The following is a 10483-nucleotide window of genomic DNA, read 5'->3' as shown; positions in this document are numbered from 1 at the left end:
GCGTCGCGCGCGTGCGAGGAAGACACTTCGCGAACGTCTCTCTGCCTCGTTCCTCATTCCTCTCGCGAGCTCCGGCCGGCGATTTTGCTAGGGTTCCGGTTCAGCGACGGCGTGCTCGCCGGCGCCGCGATCCCCTAGGGTTCCAGGGGTGAGGGGTAGGTTGCTCGCCGGCGCTCGATTCGCGAGGCTTCCGGGAGGTCCTCGTGAGCTCAGTAGGCGTATGGAGCGGGAGGTCGACGGTAGTGGGGGCGAGGCGCGAGGTCCTGCTTCGATCTCCGCGACGGAGATCGACCTTCTCTCAGGCGGGTGCAGTCGATTCGCCGTCCAAGAGCTTCATCGCCGCCGTATCAGTGGCCGTGCACTAGGCGCGTGGTGTTTTTCGCCCAGATCGTTGACGGAGATCGTCCCGTATGCGTTCGCCGTGTCCGCACCTTTGATCAGTTGCAGATCCAGCTACTCAGGTAAGCGATATGTGCTCAGATCCCCCCAATCCCCCAGTAGGACTTGATTTCCTGTTTCAATTTTGTCCCCATTTTCATGGTGCGGAATTTTTTGGAACTAGATGGATGGCAGTGCATGGACTCTCCCCTGTATATCCACTTTTTGTCCTTGTTCTATGGTTCTTATGGTCCCCTGTAGAGCATGTTTTGGAGTAATTTGTACTTGCTATTATGGTTCCCATTGTTTCCCTGTTGATCATGGTTGGAGTAATCTGTACACCCGAAATTAGATGATGCTAGTACAGCTTTTATGTTCTCAGTTGTTTATTAGAGCTTGTAGGTTCTGTATGGATCATGTAGAGCAACTTTTGCAGTTGTGTTTGATACTCATTCTAGCCTAAGTTGTTTTTGCCATGCTAGTGCACCTGCTTGATATAGGCTACCAATTTTAGATGATGCCAGTACTAGCTTATGTTCTTTAGTGGTTATTTTTGCACATTGGAACATTCTAATTCATATGATGCTGCTTATTGAAGTTGCTGGTGGTTCTTATTGAAGTTGATTTGCCATGCCATGAGATGCCACAAGTTGGCGATTATTCGTGTTTTAAATAAGTTGTTACGTTATTATAATTAAGTTGTCAACTAGGAGTCAATAAGTTGGCTCGTCATTGTTACTTAAGTTGCTTTTCTGAATTTTCCATGCCATAAACGATGCCACGAGTTTCCGTTGTCTATGTTTTAACTTGTTCTGTCATTATGATCAAGTTGTCCACTAGAAGTAATTAAGTTGGCTGGTGGTTCAGTTGATTTTGCCATGCCATGAGATGCCACAAGTTGGCGATTATTCGTGTTTTAAATAAGTTGTTACGTCATTATAATTAAGTTGTCAACTAGGAGTCATTAAGTTGGCTCGTCGTTGTTACTTAAGTTGCTTTTCTGAATTTTCCATGCCATAAACGATGGCACGAGTTTCCGTTGTCTATGTTTTAACTTGTTCTGTCATTATGATCAAGTTGTCCACTAGAAGTAATTAAGTTGGCTGGTGGTTCTTAATTAAGTTGATTTTTCTGTTTTTTTACATGACATGAACGATGCCTTTGAGTTTTCCCATTATCTGTCTTAAACAAGTTGTTCTTGGAAATACATCTAGTTGAGTAACTTTTCCAAATACATCTAGTTGTTCCAAGTAAAGCAAAGTTGATGTCTGCTTTCAGTCATGTTTTGCCAAAGTTTTAGCAGAACAGATTTTTTGTATGTTTTGTATGACCATGTAGACTAACTTGCATAAGTGGTGATGTAGAGTTGCATTGTACATTTTTTGTGCGTATATAAGCATGTTAAATTGATTTTTGATTTTCTATTCATCAACAGGTGTAGGGAGATGACTAAGAGGTTTCCGCATCTACAACTACCAGATGGAGCAACGGGCAGACCTGCAGTAACAGGCGTGCAGCCTCGCCAGCAGGTATATCATCTGACCTTAATTTGTTTTTCATAGCATACTTAAGTTCGCTATTCTGAAAGTATTTTTGAGTTGTCTTTTGATAGCATGCCTTAGTTGTTTTTTGGAAGTAAATTGAGTTATTCTGACATTTACCTTGTCCTTACTTATGTTGAATATGTTGTTCCTTTTTTCAGGCTGCAGTTGCGGATAATCCTATGAACATGAAGGGTCCGAATCCTGTACCCGCTACTAATTTACGATCCCGTGGTGCTACTTCAGGTGGTGGTAATCATGCAGAAAGTGTTGCTGGACCTTCTGCAACAGTGATTGAACCTAGGAAAAGCCGTGCGTTCCTGTCGGTATGTCCAATTCATACTTCCTCGCATGTGTGTTTTCTTCAAATATGTGTATTAGTTTTCGTATGTTGTGTGTGAATTTGTCCTGAATTACTATTTGACTTTTTTTTTCTCCTTATCATGGTGTGCAGCTTGGTAGGAATAAAGCGTCTCCTGCTAGACTTGTGAAGCTGAATGAAATTTTATCAGGTGATCAGAAGACGTTGATCACATAGTGGGGGTGGGGAGGAATGTTGATGGTTAAAGCTACTGAGATGCCTGTTGATCTAAGCATGTGGGTCTTGGCATGTTTTGACCCAATTAGAAGTGAGCTAGCTATACCAGGGAGGGAGACCATTCCCGTCGATGCAGCAAGTTACAACAAAGTCTTTGGGCTACCCAATGAAGGATTGCCTGTACGGTATGAAATGGAAACTGAACCAATAGCCTTCATGAACAGAGAGTACAACATTCAGGGTGGGTCTGCTCCAGGTTTCAAGCAATGGCGCAAGATGATTCAGGAAATGGCAGGGGCAGCTGATATGAAGTTCCTACGGGCATACTTGTCTTGCTTGTTGTGAGCTGTTTTATATCACCGTCAACAAGTGCCAATATCAGTCCAAGGTCATCTCCAAGTCTAGTGGATCTCAATGTCATGAGGAAGTCTATTTGGTGCCAGTTTGCAGTTGATCAGATTGTTCAAGAAGTGAAAAAGATGGGGGTCAAAAAGAAATCTGTGTGTTGATGTTTACATCACCTCGTGGTACTTGATCTTTTTTACCCTTTTTCGTGTTTTGGGCCTTGTTTTTATGTCGTAATAACTGTTGCAACATGTGTTGCTTTTTTTTTCAGGAGATCTTACTCACTGTTTCTTTCCCTTTACCTTCTTTTGGTAGATACTATATCTTGACTCTCTTGATGTTGATGAGCCTGTGCCATCTATTGAGGAATGTCCCATACGTGCTGCCGCATGGGATGACAAATTAATTCAAGCTGTCATGCGCAAAGATATGAAGTCAAATGGAGAGTTTGGAAAGATGAAGGTAATTTTTAACTACTTAAGTTTTGCTTTACTGGATTGATCTAAGTTGTTTTTTAAGTAGATCATCTGCGATGTGGCCGGATCATTTTTCCAAAACACTCTTACTTCATCATCTAAGTTGTCACATTAGCCCTTCTTTTTTGCTTTTTCCACAAAATGTATCTTAGTTCTTACTTTTTCTGTTTTTCATATATCTAAGTTGTTTTCTCTGTGTCATCTAAGTTACTTGCCATTATAACTAAGTTGCTTTTTATTACCCTGATCCAAAAATTGCTTCATATTCAGTACATATGTTGTGTTCCTAAGCTGCTTACTAGCCACATCTAAGTTGTTACATATTAGTACATCTAAATCGCTCATACAAAATGTACCTTACTTCTTCATTCTTCTGTTTTTCATATATCCAAGTTTTTTCTATGTGTCATCTAAGTTACTTGCCAAAATAACTAAGTTGTTTTACTACACTGGTCCAAATTGCTTCATATCAGTACATATGTTTTCCCAAGTTTTTGTGTTCTTTAGGCTACTAGGCACAACTAAGTTGCTTTAGTTTCGATATCTAAGTTGTTCCAGTGATTCATATAAACTGCTCATAGTTCAGTTCAAATTGTACACTGATGCTAACAAATTATGACATTTCCTGATTTTTTACAGTTGAAAGATGGGGTGGGGGTGACTATTAGAGACGGTCTTTTTGTCGGGATGACGAGATTAGAAGAGTTTGTATCATCAAAGTTGCCTAGGAATTACCCATGTCAGGTAATTTCATTTTTTCCTTTTTCCCACTTTTATTTTCTGTTTTCTCAAAATGTACACAGTGATTTCATACAAAACTAAATAATTCTCACTAGTTTTTGCTTTTTGTATTTGCTGAGCAGAAAAAGAGGAAACTTGCTGTGATGATTGGGGAGCTATGCACCGATATCACCAACACGTTGGGCACTTTCGTAGAACAAGTAAGGGACTTTGAACAAGCAGAAGAGAGTGCAAAAGGTGTTTGTGGAAGAGTTAGGAAGAGGCAAAGGCCTGAACCTTCTATTGTTGTTGATGACGAGGATGATGAGGATGCTGATGATGAGGACTACAATGCAGATGGTAATGATGATGACGAAGAAGATGAAGACGCTGATGACGAGGATGATGAAGGCGATGACGACGGTGACAATGAAGATGGTGCCAGCAAACAACAGCCTTCAAATGGACAGCACATTGAGGATGATGATTTCCAAGACCATGGTGCTCGTTTCGATAATACACCAAGGAGATCTCCTCGTTTCGACAATACACCAAGGAGATATGCTAGCTTGGGAAATGTGAACACAAATCAATCAGTTGGCGCAGCAAACACTCCATTGCCTGGACTGAGCCCGTTCTCAGATATCAGAGGGTTTGCGGCATCCAGAGGCAAAGACATTGACATGAAAAACAACCAGGGCCCAAAATTCTTTGATATAACAGAGATATACCCCAATTCCATATTCATGGAGGAGATTGCTAGGTCTCAAAGGGGTTCTCCTACAACAACACCACCACTGGACCAGTACCGCAGGGACACTGTTGTACAGAAAGTTCAGGCAGAGTGCATTGCATTTGATAAGTTAGCAATCAGGGGTGATAAAGGAGTCCAGATGAAACAAAAAATGGTTGCGCATCATGTCAGACCTGTGGATACCAATGTGCAGTCTGAAATAGTTCAGGATCAGGTCACAGTACAGACTGCCAACCAAACTGCAGCTCCGTCGGGACCAAAATCAACTATGGCAATGTCAGACACAACTATGGTCGATACGGCATCAACTTCAGCTAATCAAGCGCCTGCTTCACCTCAAAGAGCTGCAACTAGTTCAAGAATAGCAGCCCACAACACAGGTGCATCACCGCAACCTCCTCCAGACGCAAGTCATGCAGTTTCACTAACAAAAATTCCAGCACAAGCTCTTTTCATTCGTACTTCTCCACGCCGGAACAAGAATACTCCAACATCTCCTGCTACGCCTTCTACCTATCAAGGATCGAAGACCAACAGTGCCGCCAAGAAATCAACGGTTCCAACTCGTCAAACTTGTCCACCTCCGCGAGCTAAGGATCCTAGATGGGAGAAGGGTTGTGACCCGCCATCTTTCAGCCTTGGGTTTGATAGTCCACAGAAAAGCCAACAACAAACTCCTGTAGTTGCAGCATCTGATGGGACAACACCACAATCTTTTAGGTCCTTTGGGTCTCCAATTTTCGATGACTACGACGATGTTTGGAGTCCAGAAATGGAGGAAGAAGCCATTGCTTTATGTACCAAGGTTGAAAGGGAGAAAGGCTACCTGACAGACGAAGCAGATACTATCGGTGCAGGACATCAAACTGAAGCTGAACTCCAAACACCAACTCCTGTTGGCAACAAGGTCACTCCTTCCATGGATGGTTCTGGAAGCAACTCAAATGCACCTCCTGGCCGGATCATCCGACCAGCTGCATGTTATAAGTCACCGTACATCGACTTTTCAAGCAAAAATACCTATGCATGCTCTGCTGATGTGAAGCAAGCCTATGATCTAGTTATCTCGGGTCGTAAACGAAATGGAAGGGGTCAGCGCAAGGACAACACCCCAATCATTGTCAACTTCGAGAAGTTTTTTGTGTCCCATCAGGAACTGGCAAACTCAATGATGCCTTGCGCTGAGCTAGATAACACAGTATTCGAACTAGGTCTCGAATCAGTCATGCTGAGGAAAGATAAGAATGACAAGAAAGTTGCGATGCCTTTGAGATTTATGGTTAGCACCCCAACACCTTTTTGTGTATGTTTTTGTTCTGTTTCTTTTTTACTTTGTCAAGCACAGATATTCAAAGCAAAACTAACTGCACCACCTGGGGGATTCCTCAAATGTTTTCTGTAGACATTACTGCAGGAATATGGTTGGAATCACAAGCATGTCAAGAAGTACTTTGCGAAGAAGGATGCGCATCTTGACAAGAAAGACTTGGTAATCTTTTTCCCCCTTTCTTTTTTCCTTTTTTGTGTTCATTCATATTCTGGACCACGGTCATTCTAGTTCTGTTTTGGACCTGATTTCTTTTTTATCTGCCAACCACACGAACATGTGTTGCTTCCAGTGTTGGAAAACATGAGCGAAGACCCAATTGTGAAAGTGAACCACTACTGGTTGCTTGTTCTCAACATCAAAGACAGAAGATTCGAAGTTCTTGACTCTATGAGGACAATAAATGATAAAAAAAATTGGTCCTGCTTGTGAAGAATCTTCAGGAAGCAATAACATCTCTATGGAATGAAGAGTACCCAAACTCACGCATCAAGATGGAGAAGTTTGACCTCAGCGACATTTTTGCTCCAAAGCAGAAAACTAAGTAAGCACATAAAAACACTCATTTAGATAACTTGCTTTTATTAGCATCTAAGTTTTGCTCCTACTACACATCTAAGTTGCTTTCCAGTAGTAGCCAATATGTTCTTATTTTGCTTCATCTTACTGTGGACACCCAAGTTGCTTCCTGCAAGTACATTAATTTGTTTCACTAACAACAACTTAGTTGCTTCTATAAGAAGGTTTCCATAGTTCAAATTTAACACTAATTTGCTTTTCAATTTATACAATAGTTGCCTACCTTTTTTTGAGCTAAGTTTGCTTGTGTCCAACTTCTCCTTACCTTAGTTGCTTCTGAACAACCCCTTTTTTGCTTCCTCTCAACAGTGTTAGTAGCATCTAAGTTGCTTACTCAGCATCCTCAAAATAGTTTCTGCGGGGGGTGAAGTACTTGTACTGAAGTAGGCTAAGTTATTTTCTTTTCCCATATAATATAGGTTGCTTCTTACTAGCTTCATAAAATTTCAATTCCAACTCCTTTTCCAAATACATCTAGTTGTTCCAAGCATAATATTTAAGTTGCTTACTTTAGTTTTGTGCTAATTTGATTCACTTGTTCGAATACATAACTTGTCTTCCCACTTTTTTTTCTCGCAGCAAGGAATGTGGTGTCCATGCACTTATGAATGCTGAGCACTGGACAGGAAGGTCTCTCCCAAACTATGGAGGGAAGGACATATCAAATATTAGGAAAATCATGACTCACACATGGGTTACTTCCATCCACAACACCATCGACTGGAGGAAAGCTCTCAAGAAGAAAGGAAAATGATGTATATTCTCTCCTTCTAACTACTTGCATTACTGAAATTCAATTTGGGAAGCACAAATTACATTGCAGTATTGAAAATTCAATATTTCAAGCACAATTACATCTTATAATTGTAGACTGTGTCATAAGTTGTTGTGTCTTGCAATACTATCCGATCTTACACACACAGAAGAAAAGGACCTTGAGTAGACATAATTTAAGTTCATCCTTTCAGAGAATTTTCGCACGTTGCTGAATTATGTCCAGGCAAACCGCACAACATACACAGAATTGTTCTTTTTGTTTGCAACTCAATCCCACCAGGGTATCGATTCTTCATTCTTCCTTTTGTATTCGACCTAGGAGGATCAAGAATAACCATAGCTTCTTCACTTGCCCCAACCATGTGACTTGCCTGTTGCACATATGGAATGTCGGCCTCTATGCTTTTCTGCTTCTTGTTTGGACGACCTTGGCGAGTAGGGGCAGACGGTGCAGAGTGTCCTTGCTGAGAAGTTGCTGGTGCGGGTTTAGTTGCTGGTGGCACATCACCTGTAGTATGTGCTGTTGGCACATGCCCTGGAGCTGACCGAGGAGCCTGCTGCCTGTTTGATGTTGTAGGTGGAGGTACTGGTCGCGTTCGGGTAGGCCCTGAAGATGTTCTCTGATGCGTAGTAGGTGCTGAAGTAGATGTCCTATTAGAATTAGGATTTGCTGACTGTTCAGGTGCTGAAGTAGTTGGTTTCCTCTTCCTCTTTACCTTATTTAGTTGTGCAAACTCAGTTGTCATTTCCCTGATGTGTCTACGAGCAATAGCATCATGTTGGTCTGATGCACTTGCTAGCTTAGCCAAAGCAATAAACTTAGTTGACAAGTTTGCAAACCGCAATTTCTGTCGTGATTCTTTAGGCATAACATCATCTTGTGCTGGGACAATTGGTTGAACCACAGTTTCCAATGCAGCTGGAGTCCACCTTCGTAATATGTATTGCTCTGGTATAGCATCAACACCAATATGCGTAAACACTTTTAAGACATGACAACATAGCAAACCGTCACGCTCAAACTTGCAAAGCACTCGCAGCGTTGAATTGCCCACCATTAGCATTAACCATGTAGTACCTTCCACCATAAGGATAGCACTTCTCATTGTTAGGAACTAGCTGGTACAAATTATTTCCCTGTGGTTGGAAATTATAACAGCCAATGAGCGCGAACTCCTTCCTGAACCGATGGTAGATGGGACGTGTGTACACAGCCAAGGCTTGCTTCTCAATAGGGAATGGCGACCATGGATTTGCCTCAAGCTCATCCGTGCGGTAATCATTGTGGCCCTCCTTACCCAATATCCGTTGCTGTAGCTTCTCATATTGTTCAACAAAATGCTTGATTGAGTTGTGAGGGTTGATGTAACATTTTAGAACAGCGTTAAACCCCTCACTCCTCTGAGTTGATTGCAAAAATGGGAAGAATCGATGTCTGTAGTAGCATGGAACCCAGAATTTTGCATACTTCTTCAACCATAAAAATGTTTCATGCTCAGCTAACTCCCACTTTGCAATCATCTCTCGCCCATCTTGCTTCAAATTCATCCTCACTCATACTTTCATTGATGCATTCATTGAAGTCTTCAGCCAAACCAGGGTGCCTACCTAGGAATGGCCCGAGCTTCTCATTTGCTTTCTTCATAACGTGCCAGCGACAGTTGCGATGCACAGTGTCAAAGAAAACTTCTCTGATTGCATTCCTCATAGCCTGGTCCTGGTCTGTTATAATATTTGTTGGCTGCAAACCATGCATAGCATCAAGGAACTGGGTGAAAAGCGATGTAAAACTCTCCTCTTTCTCATCCCTTAGGAAACCACAGCCAAGCATGAAGGACTGTCCATGTCTCGTTTATCCCAACAAATGGAGCAAATGGCATATTGAACTCGATTAGTCAAGAAAGTTGTATCAAATGACACACAATCATGATATGCTTCGTGTAAGCCTTCCTTGCAAGACTCGTCAACCCGTAAAATATTTTCAACCCCGTGCTCTTCATCAAAAGAAATTCGAGAGTAGAAACCCGGGTCCTTGTCCTTCAACTCTGCAAAATAAGCCACTGTCTCAGCAATGTCCCATTCCTTCTCCTCCTTCCTCAAACTTGTTCGTAGATTTGTTATAGCTTTTGGATCATAGGGGACAAAACATTCTTCACCATAAAAATAAGACATCACTGTCATCATACGCCCAGTTTCTAAGTTGCAGTCATGTAGGCATTTCAGGAACTCCCTTTCATCACTAGGTATGCCTTTGTGTGATCTCAGGTACTTTGTCAGTGAAGGTTTCACAAGCATGGGGTGATTGTGTTCTGCAATAAAATATGTCACTTCATATTTGTTGTTAATCAACTTCACACACATTTTTGCTGGACACTTGGTTTGCTTTATTCTTTCCCTTTGCCGCTTAACTCCTGCAGATTTTGGTTTCTTGGACGGTCCAGCTTCTTCTCCATCCCCGTCTTCATCATCTAGCTGGACATGGCTAACCTCTTCTACAATTTTGACTCTCTCCTCTTGAATTTGCTCTTCTGTTTTTGGTGCCCGATACTTTTTGCACACAAATTGTTGCTTCCGCACCACCTTAGTGAAAGGTTGCCTCAGTGATGTGTTTGATTTGATAGAAAACCCCAGTATTTTTGAGTAAGCATTGTAGTGCTCTCTGGCATCTTCGATTGTGTCAAATCGCATACCAAGGAAGGGTTCTTGAGGACTAGATGCAACTTCTTCATTAGGAGCAATCCATCAGCACCATGATCCGCCAACTCAGTGGTTAGAAGAACCGTAAAGGGTTGTAGTAGGCATAGTCGTTGTGTTGATGTTTTCGGTGCTAGGATTTGCCGGAGGTGGTGCTGCATTGAATTGCTGCCCTCCACCACCGTGCACATCGAGTCGCCACCTTGTCCACCATGCTCAGCAAGTAGTGGGTCCCGAGACTCATCGACAACCTCCGTCCGGTCAGCTTGAGTGCGTAAAAGGGGTCACCGCCATTTATTCCTCGCATCTTCCATGTCGACATCGTCCGGTTCTAGGTTCAGTGTCCAAACCACT

The sequence above is a fragment of the Lolium rigidum genome, chromosome 1 (assembly GCF_022539505.1).
Source record: "Lolium rigidum isolate FL_2022 chromosome 1, APGP_CSIRO_Lrig_0.1, whole genome shotgun sequence".
Lineage (NCBI taxonomy): Eukaryota > Viridiplantae > Streptophyta > Magnoliopsida > Poales > Poaceae > Lolium > Lolium rigidum.
Note: the sequence above shows the minus strand (reverse complement) of the source record.